The sequence below is a fragment of the Odontomachus brunneus genome, unplaced genomic scaffold, assembly GCF_010583005.1.
Source record: "Odontomachus brunneus isolate Ranch 3 - 2012 unplaced genomic scaffold, Obru_v1 Obru_scaffold_083, whole genome shotgun sequence".
NCBI lineage: Eukaryota > Metazoa > Arthropoda > Insecta > Hymenoptera > Formicidae > Odontomachus > Odontomachus brunneus.
In genome coordinates, this window is record NW_022639533.1 from 120,416 (window position 1) to 137,419 (window position 17,004).

The 17,004-nt window shown below is 38.2% G+C and overlaps 1 protein-coding gene across 7 annotated transcripts in view; it reads left to right on the forward strand.

The window, feature by feature from the left end:
* The first annotated feature begins 1,704 nt into the window (after nucleotides 1–1,704).
* LOC116847823 (calcitonin gene-related peptide type 1 receptor-like) overlaps nucleotides 1,705–17,004 on the forward strand; it is a 130,190-nt gene continuing 114,890 nt past the window's right edge. Inside the window, exons 1-2 of one of the 7 annotated variants that reach the window (XM_032823233.1) lie at nucleotides 1,706–2,296; nucleotides 3,732–4,100. The gene's annotated coding sequence lies outside the window, so the exon portion shown is untranslated. The other 6 variants (XM_032823231.1, XM_032823234.1, XM_032823232.1 and 3 more) reach the window with 6 other exon arrangements.

Sequence of the window (17,004 nt, forward strand, 5' to 3'; positions counted from 1 at the left end):
ATAATAATATATTACTCTAATTTTATATTTTTTCCAAATATCTAAAATGTGCGTTTATTTATCTCATTAATTGTTACAATATACAATTTCGAGAGCGATATTCTCCGGTTCGAAATATCAAATACACATATGAGCACATGTAATAATTTAAAATGTCGAAAGACAAATATCACCAATGCAGCGCGAAATGCCACCTGCGTTCATGTCATAAATCACCAGAAATATCCCACAGAAAAGCGGCGCGATTTAGAATGTTCTGTAAGCTACGAAAGTGTGATTTCTAGGAAAAGTCTCGGGACGTTACGATCTTTAATGGATGGAGCGTAGGAGATAAAGAATAAAAGAATGTGGCTAGAAAATACAAATACTTTTACCTTCCTCCTTTATGTAACTATTTCTGCTGTGCTTCTAGCTTTTTTCTCTCATTTTCTCCTCGAATCGTGAATGTATCATTTTTCATACAAAATAACAATACATAAATAGAAGCATAAGGAGGAGAAATTTCAGATATAAAAATGTTATATTTTAGCTTACTTCTGAAAAATACAAATATTTAACGCCTGTAAAATACAATATTTTTTTACACGTAATACTTGCGTGGTTTACGTTTATATTTGAAATGCGCGTTAAGTTCCAAAGAAAAATAATAAGCATAATGTCCAGTTAAAACATAATTAAAATATTTCATATTTCTACTTACATAATCCTGCATATAATATACAAAAGTTTAGTCAATAAAAGCGTAAGGTTATACCGATATGATTTAAAACAAGATGCAAGTGTAAAGGCGCGGCTTGATCTTAAAACATGCACCTCATATTTACAAATGTCGAATCATTGGCTGTGTTCAGCGGACATAAATTGCATATGATTAGTAGATCTAAAAGTATACATCAATCATAGATTATAATTTTTACTCAACAGTTGCACAATTGTTGTGTTCGCTGAACGCAACCAATATGTGGCTACACTGCATACTAATCAAACGCAGCCAATCGCACCTACGAGATTGTATACACCAATACACACGCAGAAGAATATATTCAGGATACTTACATTCAGATAAATGTATTTAATTGAAGTATTTTATAATTCTGTGTATCCGTAAATCCATCACAAGTTCATCTCATAAGTATCAAATTTATTAAAAATTCATTCTGAATCCTAGTAAGTGTATCACTTCAATCGAGAATATTAAAACAAAAATTCAGTTTGTATATTACATATAAATAAGCTAACTTTTTTTATGAAATAATTTTATAATATTTTTAGAGAATAAATTTCTTCTTTGGATTACACCGTAATGAGCTTTTCTCAAAATTGCCAGGAATATATTTTAAGACTTTGTCAAGAAAATATTCTGTGTTGAAGATAACCACGAAAAAAGAGTAAACTGAGTAATTGCTTTTCTTAACAGTAGAACGATATTCTCCGCATATGCAGAGAGCCGATTTAATATACCGATTAAATATACTGAAGTTATCATTCTGTCAATCAATTAATAAGCATTGGAGAATATTCGTTCACCTATAACTTATTTACTCATCATTCTTAACACTTTCATACACACACACATACACAGTCTTTAATTGAGCACGCACAGTCCGTTTTGCAAAGTTAGTGGAGAGAAAACCGCGCATTGTGGTTGGTTCGTTGAGAGCGACATCAGTCGCGCAGGGAAAGTCAACCCCTCAGGAGCAGCTTTGCCTAACGGCTACGGGGGCGTCCTCGTCGTCATCGTCGTCGTCCCCGTCGCCGTAGTTGTCCGTTGTCGTCCTTGTCGTCGATTCAACGCCGCTAGTTTCTCGGCGGTGGCGGCGCGCGCACTTCGAGTCACGTTTGGTTCGCGCCGCTCGAGAAGGAGTTTAGTAGCTGCTGCGCGGCCGCGTGCTTCGCGAACTCTTTGCAAGCCTTTTCCGTCGTATTGTCACAACAATCGGCTGATATTGGCGGGCTGGCGTCGGATCGTTCGTCAAGCGTTAACGGACGTAGTACGAAGAAAAGGCAGAAGAGAGCGAGACAGAGGAAGAGAAGAAAGACGCGCGTGCCGGCGGCCGAATTTCGTCGACGGTCAAAGGTAGCGGAATCATGCGAGTGCGAGTGCGAGCGCGGTAACGCGAGGGCAAATAATCGCGCGAGGACAGACGCGTCCGTTAACGATTTAACGCGATAACGCGCGGTGTGTGCACTCGACGTTCGAGGATACGCGCTGACCGTCGCGTCGCGGTCACACCACGTGTTTGCATCGGCCTCTTCGCTGATTACGAGTCATTATCGCGGCCGGAGAGCGACGACGGTATGCAAAAACGCGGGACGCCACGAGTTCTCACGCGGGAGCGCAGAGATTCGAGCTGCACTCGCCGTAATGGCCATTAGATCGCTGCTTTTTTTTTGCTCCCGTGCACAGCCGAGGTCAACGGTTTCCCCGTGGATAAAACGTAAAGCGCTAAAACTGCAATGACGAGCGAGAGCCGATCAATCACAACCGGGCGATTCGACGCGACAGCCGTTAGGTCCGCAATAATTCACGAATGTGATTGGCCGACCGTTCATTGTCGCTTACGTACTTCCGTGTGCTGCAGCCGTCGTTTGTCGAGGTGATCTCTCTTCTTGAGGATAATGATAGTCGTTTGCCGGGAACAGAGGTGTTTTTTGCGCAAAGTCACGCGACTATCGGGCATGTCGTGACCCGTCGAAGCAACCTTCGTATCCGGTGTCAAAGTAAACGTAATCTCGGCACGTTTACATCTTCCGGATTTGTATCGCCCGTTCAGCGCGTCGCGCGACCCTCGAGTTGAGATTGGTATTCGTCGTGCAAAACCGAGAGCGCATAGAAAAACATAAGCGGTAAAAGTTAAGCAAATCGACCAACTGCAATTAACGATTCTCCTTACGGTCCGAGAATAATCAATTATGATTGAGTAGAGTGGAGTAGAGTGAATTGATTGAGGTCACAATTTTCTTACAGCTCAAGTCTCACTGCTTCCATTTTTCTGTGTGCCACGACCCTAGCGAGTGGTATGCAGAAAAACGGAGAGACTTAAGAAAACTTGAGCAGTGAAAAAATCGACCAACCGATTATTCTCGGGCCAACAATCATCGACTGTGCTTGGTCAATTTGATTACCGCTTAGATTTAAGGGAGAATTCGCACCTTAGCAGAAAAGTAGAAAGGCAGAAGTCAATCAGAACTCGCGCTAATAGTCGGCAGTTTCTGCTTCCCTACTAGCGCGACTTCTGATTGACTTATGCTTTTTCACCAAAGTGCGAATTCTCCCTTACTTGCGCGTCGTTCTCTCCAATGAACCCTATCCTTCTTCATCTGGCACGTTCTATATTGCGCATCACGAAATCGCTCACGCGAGCTGAAACGCGTCGGGTTTCCGCAAAGATTCTCACGGTGCCTCGCCAGGCCATAATTAACTTTGACGGTTTGAACGGCTGCCATCGATTGTCGCGCGTGTAAGAAGACGCGAAGTGTTCCTTTTTATACGACAACCCGACGCGACCGAGTGTTTGCGAGACCACGTAGGGGAAAAAAAGATTTAAATCCACCAGGAGAGCGCGTCGTGACAGACGAACGACGGCGCGCAAATTAGTTGGACAATCGGAACGCAATCAAGCGGGGGAGGAAGGGATCGCCTCGAGAGAGCGTCCCGTGCTCGATTTAATGAAACTTCACCGCCGGTCGAGGTGCTTCGCTCTGAGCTCGAATATTACCCGCGATTTTAGCGTGATTGCACAGCGCGCAACGGCGGCCAACTCGCGCGCGTCTCTCCGCGCGAATATCGCGTGAACTAATATCCGAAGTGCGGCAAATTACGCGGGGAATCGATCGAGACACGAAGCCGAGACAACGTCCGCCTCAATGACCGTGATCGAACATTCGGAACGGCGATCGACACGGAAGGACGGCCCGTCGCCAAACGGCCGATCATATTTATGATCGCCCTCAGCATTCGGCGGCGATAGATAAGAGACACGCCCTGCGTCCGCCACGACCACTACTACGATCAGCGGTCATCCGCTCCGGTCGAGCGGATTCCTGCCCGCAGCGAAACGTGGGCAAGCTACCTAGCCGTCCACCAGCCAGTGTCCCTGGTGAGTACACGTCCTTGCGCACTGCGTGGTTGAAATTATTCAAATGGACGCCGTTGTGCAATTACCGTGCGAAATACGCGCGCGGTATCGACGATGACCCGCGTGCGCGAAAGCACTTGCACTTGCAGATCCGCGAAATCTCCTTGAATTGAACTCTCCCCTTCCCTCGAGGTCGCGGGTTGTACCTGGATAATCGTTTTCATTTTGAAATTCCAAACACTTCCGTGTCGTTTATTCCAGAGCTCAGAAGAAGACATAAGAAGTATGAAATGATTTTCAATCGATATTCTTATGCAGCGGTCGGCGCAAAAACTTGATTGATTGAGTCAATAATTATATTCTCTTTTTATTATTTCTTGCTCTGCCGTTTATGTACATATAATTATGTACATAGTTATGGTAGTTGGTTTTCAACTTGATTTAGTATTGGTTTTAATATCATTGGTTTTAATATCGTTAGAATATTGAGATAAGATTGTAGGTATAGGATACATATAGGATAGATATATATCCTTATAGGATAGATATATATTGATTCAAAATTATTTCATACCTTTTAGAGCTTTTGAGACTCTTGAAGACGATTTATCCCATTTAATATTTTTTATTTCATACTTCTTAATTATTTACTAAAAATTTGTTCCTTTCGGTTAAAAATAAAAGTTTCGTCTTTGTATCTCTAAATATTTTCGAATTTTCAAGAAAGTAATGCAATTACGCGATTTTCAGCTTATCTGGACAAATTCGGGTAATGACATTAATTTATACTATGTATGTGTGTGTATGAAAAAGAAAAAATATTTAAGATATGAAATAAAAATTTATTCAGTGGAGAGTACTAATAACATATTTATTTACATTAATATAAAATATTCCTCAAATTAGAAAATATACATTTTCTTAAAACTTTAAGAAACTAAGCTTTTCATGAAAGCAATTGTTTACTTTATTTAAATAAAAGGATTATATTTAAGTAAACAATTGTTTACTTTATTTAAATAAAAGGATTATATTTAAGTAAACATATTATTAGTATATATCACATAAATATTTTCTTATTTTTTAGATATTTTCCCCTCACAGTATAAGAACTATACAGATACTGAATAATATATTGAATAAATGACAAACAATTTCATTTTAATATCTCTCCTGGTTCTTAAGTCATAAGGGAATATGTAGACAAACAAGCATGCATACAAACAAATATATTGTACATACAGGACAAACTGAGAACTTGCTCTTTTTAAGTCGATAAAAAATGTATGATTGATAGTCGTTATTAAATAATGGATACTTTTTTAACTTAAAATCGTACGATTTAAGCGTAAAGTATTTTTATTTTACCTTGAATGTGATTTATCGAGCTAGCACTATGTGTGCGTGCGTTATGAAAATTTTAATAATTTTTCCATTATTCGGATTTAAATATTTAAAATACATACATTTGTAACGCTCATGGAAAATTAATAGGGTATAACGCGCCATGAAAATTTTAATAATTTTTCAAGAGAGAAACACGGAATTCGAGAGAGAATGTTCGCGGAGTACAAAAGAAGAACAAGTTTTTTCTCTAGTAAACATATATCGATGCTTCCGGTCAGTAATTTATATAGTGAAAACTGTTACTAAATAGCGAGTGAAATTCCATTCGGTTGGATCAGTTGAGAATTAATATAGACCTTCGGGAAGACTATGCTTTACATCTGCTTTAATGTCACGAGAGCGCAACGAGCTGTTTTTATTAGATTTTCCTTTCGACGGAGAAAATCATCCCGGAGGCAATGGACTCCTAAAACTGTACCCGGAAGATTCGGTGTCGATAACGCGGGCTATAACAGGATCAGCAACTATAATAGAATAATCATAACAGGATAAACGCAACCCTCACGAAGATCGGGAGCGTTCTAATGCCTGTATTCTTATAAACGTTTTGTATCGCATTTCGCACTAAATGTAGCCGTGTAATTCGCTGTATCATCCGTGTGACAGTAAAATCGCGATTAATGAAATCATCATATATATTTAACAATATATTTAGTAATATATATGGTGTAATATATATGCTTAATTATATATATATATATATATATATATATATATATATATATATATATAATTGTGCAAAAATTGAATTTTTCAAAAGGACTTTTATCGTCTACGGCCGTATCGTAAACGATCACTACTTTTATTTTAAATTTAACGAAGAGAAAATCACGACACATCTTGTATGTACAAGTATTTTTGTGCGTTCATTTTGTGCGATCGAACTTTATTAGTTTCTCTACGCAATTTAATTGTTCAAACTGGAAATTCGCACACTTTCTGTGGTAACGGAGTAAAGCTAGTTTTAATTGGAAAAGAAACTTCGGTCGTTTAATGTAATAGTCTGTATTTGTAACGTACATTTATCGGTAAATATGGCCAGTTGATTCTCAACGAGATAACGTTACAATAAGGAGGTCAGATTTAACGACACATTTAGCGCTCAATGTGACCATGCAATTCGTAATTTCTCCGATCTAACATGAAGATTACTTTTTACTCTTAGTGGTAAAATGTGAGCGGAACAGCTGCTAAATGTTTGCCGCGTGTAAACGGGAATGTGGATTTAGATTTAATTGTTGAAAGTGCATTTCGCTACACGTCGTCGTGTCCTTTGAATGCAGTACTCGTTCTTTACCTTCGTCAATAGGAAGGATGATTAAATTAAAATAAATTGAGAGGAATTTTATTTTATTTTATGAAAACACACATACACACACATAATGAATTTATAATTTCTTTTAATTTAACATTTCTTTAGAAGATTTGAGTTTGTGGAATTCCTTTAAGATTTTTTACTCTCGCTTCTTTTTATATTTTTTCATTTCACACATTGCAAACATATTGTCTTAAATTTATAATTTCTTTTAATTTAACATTTCTTTAGAAGGTTTGGATTTGTGTTGAATTCCTTTAAGATTTTTTACTCTCGCTTCTTTTTATATTTCTTCATTTCACACATTACAAACATATTGTCTTAAATTCAATATATTTCTTACATATTCCAATTTGTCCACGCGAGTTTTAATTTAACAGGCAAATATGCTAACAAGTAACGCAACTTAACTGTACACTTTACATGTAAAATATGTCACCAAAAATGTACATGTTATATATAAAGTGTGTTATTTTAACATTGGAAATGGTGGATATAACTTCAATGCAGAATAATCAAAATAACATAAAAACAATATGTTAAATTAATACACGGGTTATGTTAAAAATATAATATAAAAGCTACACAGATCGATTTCAACACAAATACAAATTATTTTTTATCGTGCACACATACATGATTTTTCTAACAGACTAATAATTTGTATTTTGAATAACCAACGTGTGAACTGCCGGCACAGGATTGCTTTCTGTTGAAATAATTTGGTTACATATTAAGGGTTCAGGAATTCGTCGGTTTTTTAGTTATATTTTTTTTATTAATAGTAGCAAAACAGTACATTCGCATACTGTATTCAGAGAGTATTTGTCATCGTTATCCAACACTTCCTGCCATTTTTCAGGCAATTATCTTTTACATCTGCAAAATGACTCATTCTTCGAGCCAATGTAATCATCGCCGATTGGACAAACTTTTGCAAACTCCTAATATTCACACTTTATTCCAAGGAATAAAGAAGTTATTTTTCTAATTTTTCTCTGATTACTCGTAAGAGATTTATTTCGCCAATCATTTGTGAGTAATTACGCGTCGGGAGCAGAAAAATAGGAGAGAATTTGAACAGTTTCGAACTGATCTCTCATTTCGACGATTTCAGAATTCGTGTAATGGATTTCTGTGTGTATGTGTGTGTGTGTTCGCGAGTTTCCCATTTCGATTAATTACTACGTTCGTTAGAAATACGCTTGATGGATGCCGGTTTATCTGTCTCGGAAGACATACCGTTCTGGAATACCACTCTAGTAGAATTCTCGTGCATTGTAGGAGTAGTGTGATTAGAGAATTATTAAATACTTATTATTAGATATAACTTCACGCGATGTTGTTAGATATGTATAAAAATATATATATTCTCATTCTTAGCGCAAATTTCTTATTATTTAGTCTCAAAGAATTTTCTTTCAAACGTATCAAAAGGAAAACATTTCAACAGTCAAAAAGAAGTTGCAGGATGTTATTTCCTCTAACCCCATATTCTATGCGAACGAATATTCCTCTTCTAATGAAGTGGTTCATCAATCGAACATTTATTAGTTATCATTCTTTTCTTATTCTATTTTCCTTTAGAATCAAGAGACATATGTTTGCTTGAAATAAAATGCTCTCTTATGCGCGATACAGAGATGCGATAAGTAAAACTTGTACATCAAAGACAAAATTCTTCTAATTTTAAGAATATTACGCTTAAAATATTTTCATGTTAGTTTTAGAGATTTTATAAGAGTCCTTTTGAGACCACACATATAAGAAGGTTCCGCTAAGGATGAGATTATATATTTCTTTTAGTATAACTTCAACGAAGCTAAGAAATATCCAAGAAATCTTGAAGACGTTGTAACATATTACGGTAGATATGAAAAAACCTATTTTCATTTCACGGTGAAACTCCTCTGATTTAATTTCTTCTACCTTCTCATTATCTCTCTCTTTCCCTCTCTCTTTCCCTCTCTCTTTCTCTCTCCCCTTTCTCTCTCTCTCTTTCTCTCTCCCCTTTCCCACCCACACTCGTTTCCACACTCGTTTATCCCATTCGAGACTTAAACATACATTTATTTCATCTTAAATGCAGAAAGTTTAACTGGAAAGCGCGGCTAAAGGCTGAATAATTTCAAGATAGCTCGTTGAGGAAGAAAACTCTGCAACGAAGCTAAACACGACGCTCTGCTTGCACTTCGCGAACGCAGCTGTGCGTCGTACGCACGCTTTGAGTATCGGTTCTGAGAGAAAGCGCATTGAGAGCGCTATGAGCGCGGCGGCATTTTCGTCGAATTTACGATGCAGTTAGCTGCTTGAGGAACACTACGCCGCGTCTTAACTCGATAAATTTGTCTAGCGACGGACCATCGCCCTGAGTTATCAGGCTCGTTAACAATGCATCGCGACTTAGTCGCGAGTAGTGCGTGCAGGCGCGAGCAATCACACACACACACACACACACACACACGCGCGCGCGATATTATTTATTTTCTCTTTTCCTTTCCTCTTTCTTCTTCTTTCTCGAGACCAGCCGATTAGCGCGCGCGCGCACGTTAATTCTTAACCCGCCGACAAACGTGTCAACGCTAAGATGAATTGTAATTCCGTATTAATTCAATCGAAATAGTCGCGCTACGAGGCGGCTTGACGCCGAGATAACGTATAAATAATTGCGACGAGCAGTCCTTTGCTGTTTCTACGAACGTATTTTTCGCCGCGACGATTAATATTCGTCAACCTCGACGATTTATCACCGGTATTTGAATGGTGCGCACCGCGTAGTGGTAGTGGTAGCACAGTGAAGCGTAGGCTAATTAGATGATATCGAAATTTTGAACACGTCAACGCTCAGATCGCTCGTTTTTTCTCGTCGCGCTTCCGTCATGGCTTTGCATCTAGCCGATTGCATCCGATTATACAGATGAAGTGATGGAAATGTTCATTTTCTGATCAGATGCTGAATATATCTACGATAAACAGACAATTTAGCGTGACAATTGCGACCTCGACTTTTGCGCCCGTTTATTGAAAATAGATTGACTCGATCTCTTGTTCGTCGAGAAAGGAGAAACAAATGTCAATGTTTTGCCTCAATGTCCCGCGTGCGTATTATCGCCTGCGATATGTATTTGTCGTCGTGTCCTCAACAGCCTGCGATTTCTCCAAATTACCGCCTCCATCATCGTCAACGCATCTATATACACGCCTATATAAAATATCTCGGAGCTTCAAAATGATCCCGCGCAAATCGCATCGTACGGTAACGTCTTCGTGGAACTCATTTCTCATATTTTACGATCGGCGTTTTTATACCACACTATGATACGCTCATATGTACCTGTGCACGTTTATATTCACGACGATGAGTGACCGACCGCGTTTATCTCACGGGGATGAATGACACGTGCAAAGAATGAGCGAACCAGCGAACGAGCAACATGAACACTTATCCTGAATATATCCAGGGTTCGTATTCTTGAAATAGTTGCGTATATGTAAGTTTTATTACGTAGGTATAATCATATCATAAAATAGCTACGCAATAAAACTTATGTATACGCAATCATTTCAAGAATACAGACCTGGAACGCATTTTGGGTACATTCTGATTGCCCCATATATTCAGAAGTTTTAAGATACTCCTCGGGACATCTTAGGTACGTTCAGAATCATTTTCGGACGTCTCGTACTATCTGTATACATTTCAGTCATATCATTTGTTAAGTAAAAATAGAATAGAGTCCCTGGTAAAAATTTAATGCAGTTTTCGAGCAATTATTGGGCAGTTGTATTAACTTTTGCGTGGTAATTAAATAAAACTATTTGAGAGGAAAATCTCAGTCAAGATGTGACAAATATTTTCTGGACGAGGAATGAGCAAAATCGGAATCCGTTTACTGAACTAAAGTGGAACGGAAAATGAACAATAACTATTTAATTGATTAACAATCAATCTGCTGCTCATAAAATGGGCGAGTTCGTTCTAATAGTATTTTATTTCTTGTTCATGCTTTCTAATTGAAAAATTTGAATACTAATAAGAGCACAGGAAATATTTTGGAAATATTCGTAATATATATTTTTACGTTCTTCTCCTTTTATATGTAACATCTTCCACAATCATCAAAAAATATGTCTTTTTATTCATGCTTGTAGTTGTATTATCTTATCAGGTAGTTTTGAATTTGAAATCCTGACAGTGTGTTGTCGTTTCAATACCTTCAAAACCATCTGATGTGTTTTCTCATCGCAGTGAAATTCTGTATTATTGATATTTGTCTTACTTGTTCTTTTTGTTCATTTTAACTTTTAACTTTTGTTATCTCTATCACAGTGCTTAATATTGTCAAATGTCTTATTTCCTTCAATTTCCTTTCCCTTGCTCCATCCTTTTATTCACTCAATTTTAAGCCACTTTCTGAGCAATATAATTAAATATATTTAAAAAAATTTAGTTACGCGACAGACATTATATAATAAGTATTACAATAAATATTATGATACGTATATAGGGTGTTCCAGATCACCTTCACAATACGTCCTCTCGTGAAGATGTAGAGAAGATTGAGATAAACAAAAAATTCCCATATCATTTTTACGATATTCGCAATAATAATCGATTAATTAAAGAAGATTGAATGATCACGCACGATATGGTAGATGAGCTGCAGTGGCACCGTCTGCCGTTGTATACTTATATATTAAGTCAAACTGAACAAAAAAGTCCTCTACCATTTTGCAAATGACTATATAGATTTTTAGATATTAATAAAAGAAAATTTATGCATTGTGATACACTATCATGTAACAATTTTCTTTAATTAATATCTAAAAATCTATGTCGTTATTCGCAAAATGGTAAAGGACTTTTTTGTTCAGTTTGACTTAATGTATAAGTATACAACGACAGACGGTGCTACTGCAGCTCATCTACCATATCGCGCATGATCATTCACCAATCTTCTTTAATTAACATTTCGACTATTATTGCGAATATCGCAAAATGATATGGGACTTTTGTGTTCATCTCAATCTGCTCTACGTCCTCACGAGAGATTATCTGGGACACCCTGTAAGTAAAGGATCGGGATGTCGATTGAGCCGGGATGCCGCGCGTTAAGCAATGTCTCAAATGCACAACAATTTCAAACTCCGTCCCTGAGCACGTGTCACGCAAACGCGCGAGACGCGCAGCCTATTCTCCCACTCGGAGAATCGCTCGCGATATTAAATCTGATACCGTGCGGAAAAATTGATACTTTTGCGTGTGCGAACGAAACAAATCTCGTTGTTGTTAACGATTTTATTTCTTTGAACTCACGCAGTGCGATAATCCATTTGGTGAAATCTTTCGCAAGCGATTGCAAAGTCGAAAGTCAATCCTATTCAATTGTGCCAACCGCCAAGTGCCTTCGCTGACATCGTGCTCAGTTTTCACTGGCTGTGGGGCTGCTCCACCCTTCGTCCAGCTCGCGCTAAAATCGTAAACTCGGCGTTCTCTCGATATCTCGGATTTCGTTCAGAGGCCGTCAACGAAGGACAGGTCAACCGACTAGCATCGACTAGCAAAGGTTCGGCTCAACTCATTGTAACGTGCGAATCCTGATAGCTCACAGCTACTTGCGACATGTATATTTCGTAGATATTATCATTGTTAAACGTCATTCGCCGGGAGTGAATCCCGAATCATTAAACGGCAGATTTCACGGAATCGTCACATCAAGTTCGTTAATTTAACGGTTGAATCCTGTTACATGCCTTTATTCGGTTGTTCTATTTTTTTTTTATTTATTTTGTTCTCCTAATCCTGTTTATATATACATATGCGACGTCATCTTTGCATTCTAACGGAACGGTCCCGGCGCTCAACTTTGCGATAACCTTTGCCTCGATCGATCACAAATAGTATATTATACTTAACAGTATATTAAACTGTATTAACACTACCGATATTATGTCTTGGCAAGAACCGGCCCACAAATTGTAGTGAACTACTTCAAGCACTGCATAAGACTCCATCAAGTTTTGGATCAGTTCCAACGCAATGTTTTTACAACTAATGGCAATGTATTAATAACAGACAATAACGGGCGAATATTCACGCGAACATTTCTACTAGAGATAGGCATTTGTTACGCATTCCGCTATAAATGGCAGAGAATAAATGTCGTGTCTTTTTCATCGAAAATGTCCGACAAGATTGACGAGAGCACTCACAATGATCCCAGGATAATCATCTCAGAACGTTTTAAAGTGCAAGCTCGAGTCGCCCGATAAGGCCATCGAATAAATATCAGTTCGTTTTAAGATTGCGCATTTCCCCGCGCTCTCACTGTCTCGTGAAATTTTCTCGCCCGCCGATATCGTAATGCCCGTCATACATATCGATCCTTATCGGTGCCTATCGCGTGTATAGGAAGGACCTTCGACCGATGATGTGATCGATGTAGGACGTCTGATGCCTGCCTCGCTGGGCGTGCATCAGAGCGAGCAGGGAACTCTCTTCCTCGCACACACCTCGCACATCCCTCGCCTCTTCGCACGGTTAATGGCCACGTCGTCGAGAGCATTATCGAGTGACCTTCTCCTTCGTCTCTCCTCGGTCTTCACTCTTCACGTTCTGCGTTCACTATGCCTGGACAGCGTGTACACACGTATACATTTAAATGGCCGGAATGTGTGCGAGTGTGTGTGTGTATATATATGCCGGTGTATAGTTCCGCTCGTAAAAGCGAAAAATTCGCGACGTAGAGTTTCAGAGCAGGTTACGCGGCTACACAGCCGCTTCAGCGTTATCAAAATGACAGTCAGAACTGAACTGAGTCGGAGGTTGCAGCGTAGAATACGAGTAAAAATGGAGCGACGGAGTAACATTTGCACTTATATCGCGTTTGGTGAATAACTTTCCCGGTGTGACACACAATCTTTCTTTCCTTTTAGTTCTTATTGCAACAAGCCCGTTAGAAGTCATATGGAGTGTTTTCGTAAATATTGTTAGGTCTTTTAATGAAAAGGACAGGCTTTATTTTCTGCTACTTTGATTTCAAATAAAGCTTGCTTGGAAAGTGCTCAGACGTCACTTACGCACAAACGTCACCAGAGTTATCTCAAATGTATCCAGGATATCCTGATGTCCCAAGATGTCCAAGATGATCTCGAGACGTTTGCGCCATAAGTGCATTGATTTGAATCGCTTGATTAAGCGATCGAAGTCATATTCAATTAAATCATCGCGAATCAATATTATTTAAGATTTAAATATTATTTAAATTCTCGGCCCTGTATGTTGAGTCATAACTATTTTTTTTGCATATTTTACCTATAGGCGTATATTTTTGCATATTTTATCCGCAAGCGTATAACATTTGCATACTTACCTCTTCTTGATAACTTTTAGCACTTATTTTCCCTTATTTTAGATTCACTCTCTTCGTGCTATGTTAATTCCTCTCTCCCACTTTATAAAAAATATATCTGCATGTGTGAATAGAAGGAATTATTACGAAAACATCTTTTAGAAAGTGAAAAAATCTCTTTAAAGGTTCCACTTTTCATCACTGCATGTTATGAGCAAAATGAATTTTTCAGTTGTTTATTACATTCTTATTACATTCTCATGGAACGCGGAGTACGCCAATCGTAACATTCATTTCGACGATATTTGTTTTTTTAAATCGCATTAAGCGATTTCGATATAAATATATCAAGTTTATACACAAAATTTTGTCAGCTGCAATCGCCTCAATCATTTTCACACATTGTTATTTTTAATTTCCAAATTTAACGTCCGATCGAACGTTTAATCCACGAGGTAAGCGTTCTCTCCGCGAACAGTGATGGATGATGCGTACAATAAAGAGACATTACTGTGCTTCACGAGCTTCGCGAGAATGTTTACATTTCTGTTAAGTTAACCTGATCGAACCTAATCGAACAGATCCACGCGATAGATACGATCCATTCGTAGGACCATTTATGTATGATTAATATAGTATTCATTGATATATAAGATATTATTTTATGATAAGATATAATTAAAGATATAAATTAAATTTTATGATAAGATATTATTTTATGATAAGATATTATTAGATAAAATATTATTTTATGTATCTGTGTTTACGTTGGTAAAATTACGTATTTACGTAATCTGTATTTACGTTGGTATTTATGTTGGTAAACTCCGGAAAACAATATTTGGTTTCTTCCGCGATTTCACTTTTTCTTTACGACATTATCCTTTTCATATTTTACCTCTGTGTCCCTCTATCGTTATTTTTTAATAGTATTGTTTCGCGAAAAACCAAATTTTGAGTTTAAACGAGTTCAAACAATCTCAAATAACAAAACCCTCCATCAAAATAAGGACTCGACCTTCTTTAACACTTCTAATGTCTTTCTTTCCGAGACGAATTAATATCAAGCATGCAGACAAATCATCCGCCGATATATTCGAGGCATTGCGAAAGTTTATAGCAAATAATTGTCTCTTGCTGTGCGGTTTGCTCCTGTTTCACGTGTTGCATGCATGATGTATCTCGTTGGAATTTCCCATGGAATTGATAGCAAATATGTAAGTGAGACGACGTTACCCGCACAAATTGAGTTCCGATACGATTGTACCGTGATATACATACATTCTCCAACGCGCAGTCCCGATACGATTGTCCCCCGAATATATTTTCGCCCGAGTTGTGACAATCCGGCCGAACGGCGACGCGATGGTTCGGACGGAATTCCTCTTGCACAAAGGAGAAGAATTCCGACCGCTCCTTCACGTTGCTCGAATCGAAATTTTGGCCTTATGTTAAACCTTGAATCCTACAATAAGATCAACATTTCGACTCGATTACGTTTTAAATAGCAATGCATTTTAATCAAGCGTGAACGTTAATATGATCACCGTTGCGATTTTTCCAAATTTATCGCACGCAAAACAGCTCGACTTTACCTCGTCTTGTCATTCATAAATGGCTTTAAATGGCGGAATATTTTCGTTATTCCGGATATTAACATCATTATAATTATAATACGACGGTTATCCTGCACGGAAAGAATAAGCGCGGCTGTTTTTTTCACTGGACTTGCACGTTGAATAACTGAGCGTTTCTCATCATCCATGACCGCTCGTGCAATTATCGTTATCGTGGCGATTATTTTTAATTTGCAGTAAAAAGAAAAAAAAAACAGCGCTGTTATTTTCCCTCGTGATTTACATTCCGCACAGATTCTGGAATACATCTTTTAAGGAGGTCGTGAGGCAAATTAAGTTTGTTAAGAATTTATTGAAACCACCGTACTAAGCATAAATTGAAATGTTGTTTAACTACTGTAATTAGAAGAAGACTGACTACTCGAGAGAGTCGAGTTAAGATTTTTCTACACGGAGAAAAAGATTTGGTTGGCAGCAAATAGTTGGTAAACAAATTTCTTGTGAAATATGAACGAACTAGAAAATTCCGGTTGATGTTATCAGAATTCAAGTAAACAAGATTTTTTACCGCCTTGATTATCGCAATTCTTGCACATGACTATTATAATTGATTATTTCGAATGTCATCGCGCGATAAAGAAACCGCGCGCGATAACATCACCACTGTTCACAATTTAATTTTAAATAGCGAGATATCTAAATAAAAAATCCCGGACGTAATTAATCCGATTGTCACGACTATCATCTTGTAGGCACTATTTCTTGGCTTCGCCATTCGTACACAGTTGTGTACAATCCGAGCGATTCGCGCGTACAATTTGCATAATTCCTAATATAGCGTCGCAAAAAGTTAATTTCACAAGAAGGCTTTCGCACGCAAGATAGCGTGACATGTTAACGATTGTCATTTTCCCCGAGCAGTATCAATTCGAGCGGAGCAACGAGAAGTATCTATCCTTTCTTTGGAACACGGGCAACGCGAAGTAATTGCGGAACTGGTGGTGCAGTGAATAGCGTAACAGAGAGATAGAGACAGAGAACGCTTGTCTTTCGCTCTTCCTCTCTCATTTTCTTCCTCTCTCTTTCTCTTTCTCTCTCTCTCTCTCTCTCTCTCCCCCTTTCTCTCTCTCTCTCTCCCTGTCTCGTCAGCAAAGTGCCGAAGGGCTCGAGCTAGTAATTGTCATTCAAAGGATCCTGTTGCGGTGCGGTTAGCCATGTACGTTCGATTACGACCAGCTTTCGTAGCATATTGTTAGGGAGTTTCTTGGTCACGC